Here is a 20,692-nt window from a genome sequence, read left to right on the forward strand (position 1 = left end):
ATAGTCACAGAGAGAGAGAGAGAGGCAGAGACACAGGCAGAGGGAGAAGCAGGCTCCATGCACCGGGAGCCCTACGTGGGATTTGATCCCGGGTTTCCAGGATCGCGCCCTGGGCCAACGGCAGGCACTAAACCGCTGCGCCACCCAGGGATCCCCAACCTACCTGGATTTCTAACTTTGCTTTACTTTTCTCTTATTTCATAGTACATACCACTTTCAAATATACTACATATATTTGACTCATATGGTATATTCAGTTTTATTTTCTGTCTTCTGCTACTAGAATGTAAGAACCACAAAAGTCAGGATCTGTAAATACTTTGTGTACAAATATATCCTGAATACCTAGAACAGGGCATGGCATGCCATGCAGTAGGTGCTCAGTGAGGATTTGTTGAATTAATGAATGCAGAAAGTAAAGGACAGGACAAAGGAAAGGTGAATTAACCTGCCATCTCTGAGTTATTCACTTGGAAAACTTTTTGTTAGACTTCAAAAGAAATTTTCTCAAAATGTTATGCCTGACACCAGAGCCTCTCTTAACTGAGCCTGTTTGGTTTCCCAATTAGAATGATTTCTAAGTAGCTGAGAAATTATCCCTCACATTATACTAAAACAAGGTACTACTGCATCTCAGCCACTAGTAGCTATTACACATGCTCTGGGGACATTATATATGAGCTTTCTAAAAGATGGAACTCCATGAGTGGCCTCATTTTAGGGTCTAATACAAAATCACAACTCAGAGCAGGTTCATCTAAAGCTTGGCCAAACTTCACACTGAAAGAGAACCTAAGCTGATAACATCTTTTCAAGTGGAAACTATGCAAAATTCAGTGGCTTCATGTGGTTTCAATCCCAAACCAGGTGGAACCTGAGGCTTTGACCAAGGTTCATTTTAAGTTCTTAACTGGGAAATAGAAACCGAAGGGGTAAACGTTGGAGAAAAACAAAGTGAAATAAAACCCTTAGTTCTGAACAGTTCTGGAACTGCGAACTTAAATCATTGCTCTTAAACGTCATCTCCCTCAGGCTTTAAACAAGTACCATCATTATTTTGGAAACTTTCCCTCAGTAATGAACTGGTTGTTTTGTTATCCTATATTAGAATTTCAGGGGTCCTTCACACTCATGTGGAGATCAAATTATTATTTCCATATGGTAGGGTGTGTCATCAAAGAACAAAGATGAAGAAGTGACTTGCCAAAGGTACCTGGAAGAATGAACCAACAGAGCTGACATCTCGTTCACAGCTCAGATCCTTAACCTAAAAAACTGCTGCCTTCCATTGAAGGAAACCAGAAATAGAGTCAAAAAGAAATAAAAGGAAATTTTAAGAATCCTGTGGATCAAATGAGATTAAGTATTAAAAGACCGTGCTTTTGATAATGGCAGTATTGTGTGAACCCTGATCTGACCTATAGAGTAGGAATAATTTATCAGTCATGTGATTTGCATGCGTGCGTGTGTGTGTGTGTGTGTGTGTGTGTGTCTAGGATAAGAAAACTGAATTTTAGGAGCCCTTTAAATAATTAGGTAAAGGTATTTTAATTATAGGAAGTGTACTCATAACCAGAGACTTTTAGGCATCAGAGATTTTAAAGATATTTCCACAAATGTTACATTCTTCCAGATATAGGTATTTCTTATATGAAACTTGTACAGAAATTGTATTAAGATTTCAGAGAGAAATCTTTAACATGAAAACGCAGGACTCCTTTCCCCCTCAAATTGTGTAGTTTACAGAAGTTTGGCTGTAATTCTTAACTTATAGGTCAACTTTTTGATCATAGAAAGAAAGCTAGACAGACTTTTGAAAGACCAACTCAATGCATTTTGCTATTTAAGTAAAAAGATTATTTAAAAAAATCATAGTCCCTTCAAAAGATGAAGGTAAATGCAACTACAGTCTGGACATTTATAATCCTGGCATATGCTTAGAGGCAGAAATCCCTGAAGGTAAATACTGTGTTTGCCAACTTCATGGACTGAATGTTAAAAACAGCCACTGCTACTTTTGATTCTATAATAATTTGTCATTACTGTCCTATAGGTACTTAAAAACATGTGATCTCTATTTCTGGACACTGGCATTTACAGCTATTAGGAATGTTAAGTAACATAGAACTTGTCTACTCTAGCATTGATCTCTAGCTTATATGAATTCAGCTGTTAAATAAATTTTTCTCTGTTGCTTAAAAAAGCACACATTACAGAGGTGCTTAGATATTTACATCAATGTCTCAGCTAAATCTAGATACCCTAAATATTGTGGGTTAATGTAACAATAGTCATTCTTTCATTCAACAAAATTTATTATGCCTGCTATGTGCTAAACTCTATGTTAGGCATTGGGAATACAGAGATGAATGAGATCTTGTCACTGCCTTGAAAGGTCTGAGTGATTAGTGGGGAGAAAAGAAAAAGAAACAAGGTTTGAATACAAATGTGGTGGGTCTCCTATTTCTAATCAAGATGGAGTAACAGGCACCAGACTAGTTGTGCTGCGATAAATAGTCAGAAAACTGTACAAAGTATATGGAGCAACTATCTTAGACACTAGACAATAAGCTATGATCCTTGAGAGAAAGAGCATAGGGGAGGTATGTCCCATTAGACACTTTCTGGATATGGCACCAAGAGAGACAGACACCCAAGCAAAGCTTAAGGGAGAGTCTAATTTGGGGAGAGAAGTGGAACTTGTGGGATAGAGTACAAGAGGAGAGATGTACAAAGAAAAGGAGCTTTAGACATTTGTATCGGGTCCCTTTGAGTCCTTGGCTAAATACTAAGCTCCAGATGTATGGGGTGAGAATCCACAAAGTTGGGCAAAGGATAATTACCAGGCAAATAATTACTGGGAGCTGTAAGATTAACAACCTATACTACATATGGCTGGGATACTTCAATTCTGACCAGCCATCGTGGAAAGAACTCTTTGGACACACATGGGGCATCCAGTAGAGATCTCAGAAAGCTCAAGCCTTAAGAGTAGGGCTTTCTAGCTCTAGAGTGTAGATAACTCTAGTTCTGACATAAAGCAACTTAGAAACCAAGATCCCCAGCTGATCCTCAAGTAAATTAATTGTCTTGCCAGAACAAAATCCAATATTCTTTAAAAGAAGACACCCAAATCCAGACAGTCAACAATGTAATAATATTCACAATATCTAGCATTCTTGGACATATGAAAAAGCCGGAAAATGTGACACTTAAAAGGGAGAAACACTGGTCATAGAAAGGGAAAAATAAATAAATTTGTGACTATGCATGGTAACAGATGTTAACTGGACTGACTATGGTGATCATTTTCCAATATACACAAATATCTAATTCCTACATTTTACACCCAAAACTAAGATAATGTTATATTAATTATATCTTAATAAAAAAAGAGAGAGACTCAGAGATGACTGAATGAGCAGATGAGGAACATAAACAGCTCTTTTAAATATGTTCAAGGATTGAAGGTAAACATGAAAATAAGGACAAGTTACATGGAAACTATTAAAAAGAACCAACTGGAATTTCTAGAGCTGAAAAGTACAATATCTGAAAGGAAAGACTTTTCAAAAAAGTGAATGTAGTCTCTGGCCGGTGGAACGATTTTAATATCAAGTAGTCTAACATTCATGTAATTGGAGTCCTAGGAGGGAAAGTGGTAATGGGAAAATATGTGAAGAAATAATGACTGAAAAAAAATTCCAAATGTGCTTTAAAAATGTAAACCTCCAGATCCAGAAAGCTCAACTAACTGCAAGCATGATGAATACCATGTGATGAATGCTATACCAGAAACACACAAATGTAAGCCTACGTAATAAATTTAAAATACATCGTTTTCCTTGATCAATGTGTGCCTTACTTTCTCCTTCCTTCTGCACATCCACTTGGGGTGATCATCAACACCCCCCTCCCCACCTAGCTTCCTGTCTTAACCAGTATCAGAATGACTTGGACCTGTGGTGAGGAGGAATAGGAGGAGGAAGCAGATGATGAAAATTCGGAATGAGAAAATACAAAGAAACTCTTTTCTATTCTTTTCTTGTTGTCCACTGGCTTCTCATTCATGAGACATTTTTTTTTCTTACTTTTCCTTCCTTTTTTACAATTTACTTACCCCATAATTATTGTTTAAAGCCCCTGGGTCCAATGAACCTTATGCTTATTTTGCCCCATCCTTCCTCCTGCCTTTTAAGTGCCTTGGGGTAAAACCTCACCTCCTTTCCCAACTGAGATTCTTTTCATCTCTCCTAAAACCCCTACTTCCAGGTTCCTCAATTTATATCTCATTAGATTTTCACACCTGAATTAGATCATCAGCATTGGCTTAGGAGGAAAGAGAAATCCTAACTTTTCTTACAAGGGCTGAGGAAGTAGGCCACGAGATGAGGAGCATAGATGTGAAGATAGGTTTTCGGGTTTACAGAGTGTCACGTGAAGTGCCTTTTTTTCCCACCAAAACTTTAAACTTCAAGCTTAGATTTCTAGGTATGCCTGCTAAGGGTATCTATCCCTTAATGGACCTGTAAAAATATATATAACATCAATAATACTACTAGGTAATATAGATTGAACCACTGGTAGACTAGTTTATAAGTGATCATTTTGTAACTAGAAGTCTACCCATATTTACAAATATCCATCTCAATAAGCATTTCATCTCAGTTGTTGAGGAAATCTTGAGTCAGTTTGAGCAAGGAAAAATGAAATAAAAATCACTTATGGTTTCATTCTTTATTCTCATTACATCGTTGTCCTGACAAAACTCAGGTGAGAAGTGTAATTCACATCTGAGAGGTGATGCAATTCTCAGTAGGATCTAATCGGCATAACTGATAGAATCTGGTTGTGTAATCTGAGAGCTGGAAGTGAATACTTACGTCATATTACAGATAAGAAAATGGAGGCCCAGAAGGGTTAAGTAACTTGCCCAAGGTCACACAGCCACTTAAATATACAGCTGGGACAAAGCTCAGCTTTCCCCAAAATTTGTCTTTTTTCCCTCCCTCATATTACCTTTATAGGCAATAACAAAAATACATTTTGAACCCCTTCCTAGAAAATTTATTAAGAACATGTGTTATGGGGACTCCTGGGTGGCTCAGCGGTTTGGTGCCTTCCTTTGGCTCAGGGCGTGATCCTGGAGTCCTGGGATCGAGTCCCACATTGGGTTCCCTGCATGGAACCTGTTTCTCCCTCTGCTTCTCTCTCATTGTGTGTCTCTCATGAATAAATAAATAAAATCTTTTATTTAAAGAAAAAAAAAAGAACGTGTGTTACTACTTGTCTTTCAGATGTTAGCATTTGCTGGAATCCTTTCTCTCTCTTTTTGTACAACTGACTGACATGCTAAGAAGCCATGCCCACACCAAGTACATGGGGAGGCTGTCCTCTGGTCCAGCCACTGTTGATGACAAAATACCATGTAGTGTGGTGGCTCTGCCTTTTGTCTCATGGGTCTCACAATGGCTTTGTTCACACCAAATCACCTCATTTCAGGCACCTAGCCACCAAGGTGGCTTTCCTGTTGTCTCTATCCTGTTATTTTCTCAGCCCTGAATGATCACACCATTAGGCTTGCAGTTGTCTCTGCGGTTCCTATGTCCAAAGCATTATGGTCTTTCACAGTGACCCCTAGCAACAAGCTACTGATGGATAGAGAAAAGCTTCGGGGATCATTCATTCACTATTCCATAGGATCCTTGTTTTTTTATAACAGCTCTATAGGCACCAGGGATCCCTCACCAAACTCTACAAGAAAGGTGCTAGGTCACAGGCTCCTCCTTGATATTGAATATTGGGTCTTTTTGCACAAAAGAGTCTTTAAATATTCTAATATTGAGGCCAATAGAAAAAAGGTGGCATGAGTATTAAAATTTGCTCCCGGGGAACTGACCCAAGCCAAAGCATGGATGCCTTTTTCTGGCAGTTCACAGAGTTCAATATTTTTAAACCAGAAGGCGCAACTTTGCTTTTTAAATTAAAAACGAGCATTATTGTGCACTTAACTACTCTCAAAGTACTGTGCCAAATGCAGTAAGAAATGAAAGGACCATCCTCCAGTCTCACCTAATGTGAGGCACAGAAATGTAAACGACAGTATGATACAAACAAGACTTAAATAAATAGGAACCATGATTAAAGTGTGGCCTACAGGAGTGCAAAAGAAGAAATAATCAAATTCTGGCCATGAGGAAATCAAGGACTATTTTACACGGGTTACAGTAGGTAGCTTTTGCTAGGAAGTGGCAAAAGAATATTCTGGCCCTATGACATTCCAGGCTCTATGAAGGGTGTGTAGGGGGTGTGAGCAGTCTGGATCGGAGTGTTGGGGGCACAGGGATCTTTGCTGGGACAGTCTAGGAAGTTAGGTCCCATAGCATGAGAAGGAAGGAGGAGGAACATTGTGTGCTAAGACAAGTTGAAAAGAGAGATGAATGTTCCCAGATGCATGCTATCGGCATGTCTCTGCACTTGGTGCTTTGCACACACTTTCTCTCTGAGCCCCTCACAACAATATTATGAGGTAAACGCTATTACCCACGTTTTATCAAAAGGCCACCTGACGCTCAAAAGGCCATGCATCTTGCCCGATTCCACTGCTAGTAAATGGTGGAGAATCTTTACTCTCTTTTCACTACATCATATTTCTCTCATACTGGCCGTCCTTGGATGGTCTAAAAGGTTTGTAATTGATTCTTCATCACGCATTGTCATTCATTTAATGCCGTGCGATGATAACCTTTAATTTTCACTTGGGGGAGATGCTGAGAGGGATGATAGAGTGAACAATACTCACGTATGAAGCCCTTTCTCTGTAATTTCTTTGGTGCAGTAGGGACATGCCAGCTCCGGGCATATCTACATACTTAACCATAAAGAAAGAAGTGGAAAAGCAAACCCCAAGTTTATATTTTAAGATATAAACTGTGGCAACATTTGATATGCAATAAGAATTTTGAATTTTATATGTGAAAAGTAATTTTCAGAAACATCAAATATAAGCAGAATTAGTGCTCTCCACTGTGTGAAAAATCTCCAAAATACTTAGGAAAGCTCTCTTCAAGATACTTCTTTTATCATTCTCTGAGGATATATATCAACAAGGGAATCCTAGTAATGGTACAATTTGAAGAACAGGTGCTGTACAGGTGTCAACCTGGAGCTTTGAAATTTTCATTTAAACCATGATAGCTGTAAAAAACCTGCCACCAAATGTACATTATTTATAAACAAAGGCTTAAAAAAAATTTTCATGAGGCAAATCCATTTTATGCTTCTGTGGATCTCAGAACGTAGACTACAGAATAAATATGCAGCTCGTTGGGGTCAGAATCGGGGCCTGTTGAATCATCCAGGTCTTTATAAGGAGGGTCTTTGTATCACATTGGTAACTATGGGATTTTTATCAGTCAGTATTTGCTAAATCATGGTTGGATGGATGGTGGAAAAAGCCAAACCCAGGTCTAGGCAAATCTAAAGGGAAATCGGAAATTAGAAAATTAAAAGCTGGTTTTATCACTATGCTGATAATAGACTCGCAAAGTACTTTTCCATTTATCATGTTATTTGGCCCTCGACAACTATTATAAGTGTGCACAAATGCATATTGGAAGTGTGTAAACTGAAGGTATTATGATTGCTATTATTTGTGAGGCCCTCACCCTGCTCCTGTCTGGCACCAGTTCCCCCAGCAAGGGTGCTATGGCCTGTGACTGCTCTCTCTATAGCACCTGGTGCACTGACAGTGTGAGTGTGTGTGTATTTAAGAGCGTGGAATTATGGGCAGACTAATGTGATGGGACCTTATTGTCGTCTTTGTGCATTTTTGGATTTTTAACATTTGTGCAAATAATAATGATTGTTAACATGCATAAAGCACTATATTGAGGGCTTGGCATTGTTCTGAGCCCTCGATACACATGGAAACATCTAAACCTCCAAACAGCGAGACAAAGTCAGTATTACTATTGGTCCCCATTTTTCAGGTGAGTTCACTGAGACACAAAGAAATGAAGTTACACAGCTAATAAATGACATGGCAAGCCCTTCAAACCCAGGCAGTCTGTCTCCCAAATCTGGGCTTCCAACCAGGATGCTACACTTTTCCATGAACCACCGTAAGTTAGAAACAAAGAGGCTGCTTTCCACTTTAAGAAGACAGGATCACCTTGGCTGGTGATAACTCTTGAATCCCAAAGGCTCCATCCCTAAGGTAGGAAAGGCTCTTTTTACATCCCTTCCACACACCACCGTGTATGTGTAGCCATGAAGGCCGATAGCTCAGCCTAGTTCTTCCCAGGTAGATGCATATTCTTACTGTCTACAAGAGTGCGGGAGAAAAAAAAAACACATTTCGATAGTCAGAATTAATGTTTAGGAGTTGGTTGTCACTGGAAGAGTTACTCATACACATGTACACAGGTCATACCATACAAACTCTGTCTCAATATTTCTATAACCAGAGAGAAAGTTCTTCAAACTAAGGTGGACTTTCAAATGTGGGATATAAATTAAATTCCTGTCCCTTGACCCAGAAGGGACATTTCAGCACATGCAAAGAACTAAGCTGATACTGTATTGGCCATTTAGAAGAAATTCCTTGGGGGTGCCTGGGTGGCTAAGGTATGTGAATGTCTGCTGTTGGCTTAGGTCAAGATCCCAGGGTTCCTGGGATCCATCCTCGAGGTGGGAGCCTGCTTCTCCTTCTGCCCCTGCCTGCTGCTCCCCCTGCTTGTGTTCTTTCTCTCCCTGTCAAATAAATAAATAAAATCTTAAAAAAGAAAGAAAGAAAGATTGATTGATTCTTGGTAGAAAAAGCAACCAGAAAATTAAGTATTTCCCTAACAGAAAGGAAGTCTTGTGACAGAGAACAGACGATGTCACCTTTTGTCTCTGGCTTCTGTCTGAGGGGATGCAGATGACGGCAATTTCTTGAATCACTTTAGTGCACAACAGGAGCTAATCAACAAGATATTAAAAGCAATAGCACCCGTCCCTGGTGAGTTAATCTTACATGTCTCCCCGCTCCCCCATCATAAATATTATTGGGAGTCAATCCTTCATTGAATTCCAACAACTACAAGTGTATATATAATACAAGGTATTTTTTTCACTCTTATTTTTAATGCCTCACCCACTAAAGATACTTCATTCTGAAGCTTTTCTGAAAAATGCACTGAATGCATAGTTACAATCCAAGTGATTCTGTAGCCTTCCCTCTTTGCAAAGCATTTTTGACTTTTTGCCAACCATCAAAAATACACATTGGGATTAGTTTACTGGCAGAGACATAAAACTAAAAGAATAATGAGGGAGAAAAAAGGCGCTGGGAATAGAACAGTATAATGGGAACTACTGATTGCCATGCCATACCTTAGCCTTTTAATATTACAACAACAGCACTAGATTGTGCTTGACGGGCTCCATACATCTGCCCCTCCCCTTGGATATTCTTTTCCATTTTCGGTCTTCCATTTACAATAGCCTAGTGAGGGAAGTGGGACGAGCATATTCTAATTTTGTAGAAAGTTACACAGTCAACAAAATGCTTAAAATTGGAACTGACTCTTAGGGAAGTGTTCTTCGAACAGCAGAATTTTGTGACTAGTAACATGATGGCAAACTTATCATAGTATGGCAAACTTGTCATCAGAAATACTCAATATGACTATATCCCTTACAGCATGGGCAACTGATGGCTCTGAATGGCTGGCTGCTGGTCCCTCTCCCACGGTCACTGTGCACTACGGAGCATCATCCTGTCTGGCTGGTCTGGCTAGCCCAGGCTCCTATGAATATTGTGGACTAGATTTAATGCGCTGGGGCATTCTTACTTTATATAATACATAAATACATTTCAATGCAGAGAACACATCAAATCTTTTTTTTTTTTTTTTTTTTTTGGTAAAACTATAGAAGCGAGTAATTTTTAAATTACTTTTATGGTGAATCCCATTGTCAGAAGCCATGCTTGATTTACCTGCCCTGTTAATAACAAATTTGCTTAAAGTAACACCTGCATTTTAGATGTTATTATCAACTGGCTCTGGTTAATGGACTTAGATTTCTTTAAAGCCTGCTAGAAAATAAACAGAAACGAAAATTAATCACTGCCTTAAAAACTTGGGAGGTTCTGATGATGCTGATCATTTGTTTGGGAATAATTTGGTTACTTTTTATTTTTAAATAATTATCCTCTCTCAAAGGCCCTGTGGCCTCATCAGCTTTCGTTTCAAAATAAGGGCAACAGAAATCCCTGAAGTTCGTGTTAGAATCTGCCCTCCAGGGCAGTCCTGGTGGCTCAGCGGTTTAGCACTGCCTTCGGCCCAGGGCATGATCCTGGAGACCCAGGATTGAGTCCCACATCCGGCTCCCTGTATGGAGCCTGCTTCTCCCTCTGCCTGTGTCTCTGCCTCTCTGTCTCTGTGTCTCTCATGAATGAATAAATAAGATCTTAAAAAAAAAAAAAAAAGAATCTGCCCTCCAAAACGTGCTTCTTGGTCTTGTGATAGCCACGATCCAAGGCAACTTTCAAACACACGTGTCACATATGTATCACCATTTCCCCTACACCTGAGATTACCACACAGTATTTCCTAGTAATTTGAAGGCAAAATTATAAAACAAATATGAATTCTCACTATAATCTAATTTTGCAATTACATTTTTGTAAAGGTCTACAAAAGAGAGAAGGACCTTGTTCCTGAATATACACATGCACCTGAAGACAAGTGGTTTACCAAAATTTAATATTAACTTTTGTAAATTCTGTAACCTGCAGCTGGAAATGGAAGCAGCCCCAGTGTTCCAGTTCCTTTATTGTCAATACTCATGCAACAAAAACGTGTAAGAAAAAGCCTCAGTCAATGACTTATTTGTCTTAAGCCCTATCATGCAATCACAACAGAATCTTAATAACAGGATTTGACTCTATCACCTAATTATACCAGGGATGACTTTTTAGAACTTTGGACCTTCATTTGTAATTGTGATGCCCTCTTGTGAAATCTAAGCAGATGAATGAGGTTAAATTAGGACACCATCAAGAGAAGGAACCTAAATTTGAGTACATCTGCCACCAGTGGCACTAGGGATTCAGCATGGACACAAATCAAATGCTTCCGATGTAAGCAGAGTTAATTAGTCCTAAAAATGCCCTAACACAGTACAAGGCAGTATTTCTTCTCAGAAAATGCAACTTTATACTGAGAAATATATTCCGTCTTAACTTTAAAATGTCATTCAAAATTATCCTATGAGAAAGGGCATCCATTTAAAACATCTGGCCTGGAACCAAGTTGTGGAGTTGCATTCTGCTTCTTAAAATTCACTGTCGTAAGAATCCAGACTTTTTCTCTCCTAAACTGTGGCTTATGAGACCTTAACACAATGTTGTGCACCTAGTGTGGGTCATTTTGGCACTAGATGGAAGGATCCTGCCCTTCTTCTCCATCTTAAAGACGTCTTGGGGGGATATCTTAACGTGATCAGGGCCCTTAGACTCTTCCTAACAAGCATTGCCACAAAGTAATCTCTTGTAACCCTTATGGTTGCAGGCACAGAACAAGACCATTGTGTGTGACCTGATTTCATTTCAGTGACTGTCCCAGTAAAGAATGACATCATCCCATTCTTTTTTCTTGATCTCCACTTGTGACTGTCCCCATATCCCCACCCCCACCCTCATCATAATTAAACTGCTCCCCTCCCTCCCTGCTCCGCACTCCTCATCCCCAGGGGAGTAGCTATTTTCCTCTTAACTTCCTGCCTGAATGTACCATTATGGCAAGAGCAAAGGGTTTTCCTCTGGTGGGTTAATATCCTCAGAGTTTGTTTCCTTGCCATATTAGACAAAGCTCTATTCTCTTGGCAGCCAAAGCATACTGAGAAGACCATCTGCTAGGACAGGTCTCCGTCAGATGAAAATGGAGAAAAGCCAGCTAAAGGTGGCACAGGCTGATGGGTGCAAGGTTTCTCATCCTATTGAGGTTTGGTGTTTTCTTTCAACACAGATTCATTGGCTTTGAGGATGTACTGTCTAAACAGATCCATTTAACTGTGTGTATGCATGTGTGCATGTTGGTAGCTCACGCATACTAGCGCTCACTTTATCACTTAGATTTGTATTGATGACTCACACATGAAAGTATTTAGTTTTGGAGGGATGAAAGGACGACGCCAGAGAAGACATTAGTTTCAAAACTGGCATTCAAAGGCAACTAAATAAAACGGTGTGAAGGAAGACGTAGGTTAGGTTTTTTTGAGTGTTATCTCTTACAGGGAAAAATTAAAATCCATTTAATATACCTCACATCCGTGTAATAGAGAATGATGCACAAATTCAAACTATGAGCTATGAAGACACTGCAGAAACTGTAGATTACTTTGATACAATAGTGAAAAAGAGTCAGAATAAAACGTATATTCTCTAAGTTTTCAATTACATAAAATATTAGGCAGTACCATATGAAATTGCTGCTTTTATGGGTCAAAAAAATAGTCAAATAGTGGCAATTTTCTATGAGTCCTCATTGCACAAATTCATATACAAAAAACTTTATGGGCTGGGGTTAAGTGTGTGTGTGCTTTACCTCAAAAAAAATTCATATTGGATCGTTATTATATTGTTTTACAACAAATGTGTTCTTTTAATTGACATTAGGATATGCAATGAGAAATGTTAAGGATGAGAATGTTCACAAAGAAGAATGGGCTTCTTAGCATCTCCAAATTCAGCTCTGGATATTCTGTAGCAACCTTTAAATGCTCAGTGGATACAAGGATAATTTTAGCTGTTTTAAGGGCCTAAACCTAAAATTGATTCATTGAAAAGATGTAGTTTACTATTACAGTCCATGGGCAATATGGACAATTAACAAAAGCTCTTAAATTTAAATTAAGGCATTAAGTAAAACGAATTATTAAGGTAATATAAAAAATAATAAATTGCCAGGGAGGCACAGCTAAGGCATACTTATGATAAAATTTTCCATCCTAAATAGGCATCAACAGGACTAGGAAAGGTCTTAATTTCCTTACAAACAACACAGTCGCTGTTCTAAGCTATCCCATCTGTGTGCCCCAAACCTTGTCTGACAGAGCATTTTTTGAGTCCAGAAGGTACAATAGCGGCCATTCAGATTTTGGCAGGTGTATTTCAAGCTGAAAACCAGGCTTCACAAAAAATAACAGTCTGTTCCACAGGTGTGAACATTTTTGACAAGAACCCTCAAAATCTCCCCCAAGCTGTGAAATTTAATTATCCTTTTGTTGTCTTATTGTATGTGAATACAATCCATCTCTCCTTGGACCAAGAGAGAGTCTTCTGGCAATTCGACAATCAGGAGATGCTTAGGCAGCTTCTGAGTTTTGCTTATAACATCTCCTGGTTCTGTCTCTTGTGTTATTTTGGAGGTGATGCCAACTCCATGAACTGCAGGTAAGCAGTTCTTAAAGCTGGAAAAATATTAAATGAGAGAACTTTATATTCGGACGACAGGAGCAGAGAGGCGATCAAAAGTGCACAGGGCAGCATTTTGAAGCTCTAAGGCTCATTAAAGTGGTCCTTATTTTATAAACCTGTCTGAGCAAACACAGAAAGGACTCATTTCTTGCTACAAAATTTACCAGATGGGAAGACTGTGGATCTGTGAGTACAGATGTGGTGGTGAAAAGTGACTCAGCTGCCTATCGAATCCAGCTCAAGTGATGGATGAGGAAGGGCAGAGATTTTGAAGCTAGCAATTGGTCAGGCTTTGAATCGGAATTTTCCAGTTCAAAGACAGAAAAAGACTGGAAACTTCTCTCATAGGAGACCTACAGAATTTTAAGAAGTGTCTTGTGTGTCAAATGTGACCAAGTGCTTCTAACTTGATCCAATATTAAATGTACTTCTGTTTTCTCATAATAAGAATATGCTGAAAAATAAAAAGGATATAATGCTTAAAGTGATTAAATTACCCCTTAAATGGAGAACTGACTCAAGAAGATGAAGAACTCTTAAATAGTCACAGTTCTACTGTTTATTGAATTAATTCCTAACCAGATATCTTTTTTTAGTTTCTGTTTTGCAATATTTCCTCTCCTGGTTGAAATTTTGAAGGAAGGAGACCTAAATTTCAACTTGTTTCCTCTTATTTTTTATTTAGCTTGTGGATAACCAGCTTCCAATAAATTTCTGGTGATACCCTAGCTCATCTGTGCACAAAACACTGAGAATTACAGAAAAAAAAAAAAAAAAGCAATATTCATGATTTTTTGTTAAGGAACTAACCCCAGACTTCTATACACTTCCAGATACTTCCCTGCTAAACTTGCCATTTGTAGTGTGGACACAATGCTTACTTCTGTAAGTATTAGAAAGAGAAGCTGGATAAATCAATCCTCAATTCAGGCCAGGCCTGTTGAAGATTTCATTGTTTGTATGAGGTTCACAAACTTTTTTTTCCCACAAACTTTTTGGTGATTAGAGGACTTTATCCAAGACAACCTGGACCAACACAGGATATTGGATGAAAAACAAGTGAAGGAAGGGTAATGATTTTGAAAAGCTGCAATATGAAAGCAGTAGGAACTCAACAGTTTCCATTGCATTAGTTTGGTTGGGGTAGAAGGGAACACATTTCAGTGTTGATATTTGAGAAAGACAGACACATGGGACTGTAAAATCACATGAATCAACACCCCTAAGAATATTTTGGCAACCAAGGTTGTATTGCTTAGGTGTGTCTCTGTAACTCTTCCTGGCCCCACAACACTCTGGCACTAATATTTACTTGGCCAAGGCAAGAAAGTGTCAAGGCAGATCTATGAACAAGACAGTTGATACCTGAAGTTTTCACCTGAGACTGGATGGCTGGGTGTAGCAGGCCTGCCATTCGCTGCCTCTAATTCCCCTGAGCTCCCTAACAGCTCATGACATGTTAATAAAGTTCTATGATTCTTTCTTTCCTTCTTTCTTCAGTAATCTTTACACCCAATCTGGGGCTCAAACCCACAACCCCAAGATCAAGAGTCACAGGCTCTACTGACTGAGCTAGCTGGGTGCCCCTAATTCTTTGGATACTCTTAATTCAGATGGTTCTTTTGCCATCCCTGAAGACTAATTTCATGAAATGGCTCGATCACATTGAAGGCTCCTTTTAGCTCTCTCAGCCAGGGAGGATGAAAATGCTACAGGAAGGTGCAGGACTTTTCAGTTTCTTACAATTATTCCCCATCCATGGAACAGCCCCTTTTCAAGTGACACGGGGTGTGCAGGTTTAATTAGCGCCTTGGTTTAATTAATCAAGAGATAAATGTTTGATAGAGTACCTTTGAAGATTTTCTGCAATTACTCTGTCTTGGAGAACCTGCATGTCATCTGCCAAAATCGCCTTCTTCAGACGGTGGTGGGTGGCCGTCAGCACCTACAATGGAGGAGAGCAAATGTGCCCTCAGTTGCATTTTATCAGTGGCTGCTCTCATCTTTCTGATGGCGCCCTTTCACAACTTCAAAGGGGGAACATCATTAGGAATAATATGCTTCAAATTTTATCCACCCTGCTTTTCTTACAATCACTTGCGAGAGACTTTGAAATATGGTGGGTAATTCAGTGCTTTTGTAGGAGTTTCCATTCGTCTCTCTCTTCAGAGAGACTTTCCCTTAGATTCATTTCATATTATTCTTTGACTGGATTTCCTAAAACTAATAAAGAAGAATTTCTTTTTAAAAGTTTACAAAGTGTTCCAAGTTTAAAAGTTGAGTGACATCAAATTTCAGGTTATGACACCTGTTTGAAAGGAAAATGTCCTGACTCACAAAATCTCCTAAAAGCTGCTGCAAGCTGTTATTTGATGAGTAGCAAAGTAAGCATTTAGAAGCGGTTAAATTTGTTTCTATTCTGCATTTAAGGCAGTTGAAAAATGTAACTAAAATCAACTTAAATACTTTGATTAAAGGAAACACCCAGATTAACTCAGTAAGTACCTGATAATGCAATCTTGCTGCCATCAATAGCACATTTTAACATGTATACATTACATGATATATAGTATAGAAGAGGAAGTAGAAAATATATATATCTTGTAAGAAAATATAAGCTATCAGAAATATAAAAGGATAGGAAAAACAATATACACAATTTAACAACCCTCAATTTCCTTTACCTTTAAAAAGGATTTCTCTTGCAGCATAAATATTAAAACATTTCATGTGGAGCTTTCTTACCTCTTCACTGGCAAAAACAATTGTTGATACATGCAGAGGGGAATCTCAGAGGTAATGGATATAGATTATTTCCCTCAATAAAATAGACCTGGAATCTCTTCTGGATCTCGACTGGCCCTGGTGATTCAGGTTAAGTGTCAGCAGTACCTGGTCCTTTGCTCTGTTCTGGAAGCTTCATTCTTATAGGGAGGTTGCTGCAGTAGGGCCTCTCTGGTGCTGGCCTATTGCCGCAGGACCCTTCCTCCCATGCCACCCTTATCATGTCTCTTTCCATTCCTGACAGAGGCTCAACTCCTCCACCCATTTACACCACCCTCCCTAATCTGGCACACCCAACCCAGTTGACCTTTTGACTGTTCTCCTGTGCTTCCCATCCTGGGAGTTGGTGAGCTCCAGGACAACTTTTACAGTCTCTGTTCCCATGTCTCTGATACTATTGAAAATTATTATAAGCATCACAAAGATCTCTACTTTTTAAACATGTTCCTAGAGGACATGTGAATGTTTATGTTTATAATTATGCATGACACCTTGTGATCTCCTGAAGTAAGAGTTTACACAGGAGTGTAAACTGTTAAGTATCTGGCTGTGGTTATGCTGGCATAGCCCAATGCCAAAGAACACCCTTTTTGTAGTCATTCTGAGTAAACTACTGGAATCAGATGCCTGAATTCCAGGCTACAGCATTCACTGGCTATGTGACCTTGAGTGAATTACTTAATTTCTCTATGCCTCAGGATCCTCTGAAAAATGAGGATTGAGGATAGTATCTAACCCATACGGTTCATGTGAGGATGACATGCTAGCATCCATGTAAAGAACTGAAAGGGGTTCATGGCCCAACATAAGCACACATTAAACTGGCAATTATTATTACTTGAGGTAAAAATTTTTTTCCCTTTTTTTTTTAGCCTGTGATAAAGATACAATTGCCTTTGCAGTGGCAACTTGCAATCAAAAGATATTTTAATGGAACGAAACCGGAGTTTTCATAAATTTTATAAACGAGGGTTCTGATTTGTCGTCATTAAAATGATAATGTGTGGGAGAATAATGTAACAATTTAATTGCATAAGCTATTAGAGGAAGAAGAGAGGCAGCCTCAATACCTGGCTGATAAGTATGTGCCCACGAGAGGCAAATGGGGGCACCTGAGTGGCTCAGTCGGCAGAGCATCTGCCTTGGTCATGATCCCAGGATCCTGAGATGGGGACCCTGTAGGGCTCCCTGTTCACTGGGGAGTCTGCTTCTCCCTCTCCCTCTGCCTGCCCCCCTCGTGCTCTCTCTCTCTCTCTCTCTCAAATAAATAAAATCTTTTTAAAAGTTTGCCTTTTTTTTTAAACAATTTCATCAATGAACACTTGCTTAAACAAACTTATTCTTTAATTTCAGCAAAACAGCATCATCTGGCAAAGAAAATTAATATTAAAGAGAATATTATTGGTTTATGGTTTTATTCATATTTAATAAGCAATTTCTTTTGGGTTTTCAATGATCTAAATATAATGCTATTATTAGGGATGTACAGTTATACAAGTATAATTCAAGTCATTTATACCTACGTTTTTTAGGGTACATATTTCAGTGACATTTTAGTAGAATAATAATATAAGCCAATACTGGGGGCTCTGTGGTCCATTGGTCAGGCTGGGAAATGCTATAGGAGAGGACCCGCCAGCCTAGCTTCCTCAGGGTTCTCCCCCCTATCCCTCTTCCTCCTCTCCTCTCCTCCTGCCGTGAGAATCTATTTACACTTTCATTTCGCTGTTCTTTACCTAGAAAAGTCCACCATTATTGGCTCCATACATTCAAATTCTAAGTGCCTCTCTGGGATCCACTAAAATTCTGACATTTTCCTGACAACCTTCGTTTTCATTTCTTTCACCAGCACTCCAACACTTAAAAATCTGTGCCACAATGTGGCATTTCGTTATACAGTCCCCACTGTTGTCACTGCTGCTTATATGAGTGAAGGGCTCATTTCACGATCAGGTTTTAGGATCGCTAAGCGTGAGGGTTATACTTGAGGCTCCGTCTACATCTCATATTCTAATCAATAACGTGGCCACGGGTTAGTACCATGCACCTTGATGGAGCATCCCTTCATGTCAGGATCTGAGTCACATATTGGTCCTGGGTTTGCTTTGGAGTTTATTCAAGTTTTGGTGAAAAATATCTAATCTGAGACCCTGAATGGCTCCTGAAGCAAGGATAGATTGTTGGTCCACTCGGAGCTGAAGCTGGGACACACAAACTTGAATGAAGCAGGGAATCACTGGCCTGGCTCTGGGTCATTTTGCCCTCCCTTTTTCTTAAGCCAAATTTACAATTTTTTCTGTAAGCAATGACTTAGCACAAGACTCAGATGTGTCTTGCGCAAACGCATGTGGGGAGAGAGAGAGTGAGAGAGCAAGAAAGAGAGCACTAATATGAATCTCAGTTTCTCTGTAAAGTACACAGATAAGATTGGAGGACATTCAAAATCCCTTTCTGGGGACACCTGGGTGGCTCAGCGGTTGAGCATCTGCCTTCGGCTCAGGGGTGATCCCATGGTCCCCGGATCGAGTCCCACATCAGGCTCCCTGCATGGAGCCTGCTTCTCCCTCTGCCTATGTCTCTGCCTCGCTCTCTCTCTCTCATGAATAAATAAATAAAATCTTTAAAAAAAATCCCTTTCTGCTCTAAAATTCTCGAAAACATTGGCACATGTGCCTATTAATTTGACAGTAACATCCACAAATGAATGTAGGTGTGCATCAGAATTTCACCTGCTGATAGCATACTGGGAAGATTGAGCTTGATAGTTTCAGGGCTGTACTTTAAAAGTTTGGTTTGTATGAGCGCTGTTGTACTTAGCACTCATGAATCTGTGCTATAAAGCAAGTAGATGATCGAACTTAACTCTCTCGGCTTTCAGTTGTTCAGAAACTGAGCTGCATTTCCTGGCTCTCAAACTTCGTAAACTCATCCGATTTTGCTGCAGAGAAATGTCATTAAAGTAACAGTCCTCGGTGGAAAACACTAGCACCATTCATAGTGAAACGCTGAAACAGTCACTGATGTTTTTAAACGGTGAACTGGAGGCACTTCCCTGCACAGTACGCACATACACACTGAGATGGACGTGTAAGGTAAATGCTTCTTTTTCTTAGGCAGTTGTCCTTTAATTTCTCCTTAAGAGTGGCTTTTCGTCTTGTTGCAGGAGTGCATTCTGTCTTTGCTTGCTCTGCCTTGGAAAGTAATAACAGCTCCAAACGGCTTTCCCTAAGGAGTTGTTGGAAGGCCCAAAATGTCCTCATTAGAAAACTTGCACTGAACCACACAAATCTCGCCATTATGAATGGTGCTCGCATGTGGGACTATTACTTCATGCACAATGACATGAGACCAGAAAACATGTGAACAGGAAGCCAAACCCAAGAGAGAGTTGGGGAGCTTCCAGCTTTCCGAACGGCACAGAAATGAAGCAACATTCAGCAATCTCCTGCACTCAGGTGTCTGGGGGGACCGCACAGCTGTGCCCTAGGCCACTCTTCAAACACTGCGCAGGAGAGCAACAGTGGCTCACCAGCACCCCGTCTGGAGTAAATCATTCTGTCAGCAAACCCAAAAAGATTGTGAAGAGTGTAGCACTTGCTCATGAAGCCAAGGCTTTAAATGGCTTGAGTAACCTACATGTGGAATGACCAGCACCATATATGGAAGCTCAGTATATTCCTCATACTTTCTATTGTGCTAATGGGAATTTCCCCAAATAGATCTCGCTCCTTCTTTCCATAATAAACTTTCCCATGATGCAAGTTCATCTCATTCTAAAATATAATATATATGGTGATTATTTTGTATAAATGATACAGTAACAGTTCCTTTCTGGAACTTCTCCTTTTTCTTTTTCTTTCTTTTTTTTTTTTATGGCGGAAACATTTTGGTAAAAATAGAAACCTATTTCATGATCTCAAAAGCCCAAAATAATTTCTGAAGTTTGGGGAATTTTGAAGTGAACTATCAGATGCCAGATGGAATTTAGCTTATAACCAAATACTATCTTTCTGATGAGCGATAAAGTTTATATTTACAAGTGGAAACAGCTTCTTAAATCTGTTTTTAAATATGTTGATTCAGTTTACTTTCCAGAAAGAAATATTATATGACTTTGTGAGACTAGTCATAAAGTCTGGGGCTAAGCCCCCTTCATAATAACTGGTATTTGCTCTGAAGTGTTCAGGTGGGGAAGGCACTCTGAAATGCAGGAAATCCGATCGAGGCTTTGCCACAGAAGATTAAGTGCTGAGTGCAGCAAGGGTGAAAGGTATAAGAAAACTGAGGTTATCAAGTAATCAGACCTCAAAGATTTAAAAAGTCACAGCTTCCTGTCTGCTAATCAGATTGTTTTCAATTCACTCTAAATGCTAAAATTCCTCCAGTTGTCATTTTTTAAAGATTCACAAATGTTACCCACCCCTCCTTTCCAATTATGTA

General features: G+C 39.4%; 1 protein-coding gene across 10 annotated transcripts in view; it reads right to left on the bottom strand.

The window, feature by feature from the left end:
- The window catches only part of SULF1 (sulfatase 1), a 186,878-nt gene that overhangs the window by 138,346 nt on the left and 27,840 nt on the right, over positions 1-20,692 (bottom strand). For 6 of the 10 annotated variants that reach the window (XM_055318170.1, XM_055318162.1, XM_055318163.1 and 3 more), the window contains exon 2: positions 15,319-15,413. The exons of 3 other annotated variants lie outside the window; for them this stretch is intronic. The gene's annotated coding sequence lies outside the window, so the exon portion shown is untranslated. Of the gene's footprint in view, positions 1-15,318; positions 15,414-16,213; positions 16,312-20,692 lie in introns of those variants that run through there. One more of the 10 variants, XM_055318164.1, reaches the window with a different exon arrangement.

Source organism: Nyctereutes procyonoides, unplaced genomic scaffold, assembly GCF_905146905.1.
Source record: "Nyctereutes procyonoides isolate TBG_1078 unplaced genomic scaffold, NYPRO_anot_genome, whole genome shotgun sequence".
Taxonomy (NCBI): Eukaryota; Metazoa; Chordata; class Mammalia; order Carnivora; family Canidae; genus Nyctereutes; species Nyctereutes procyonoides.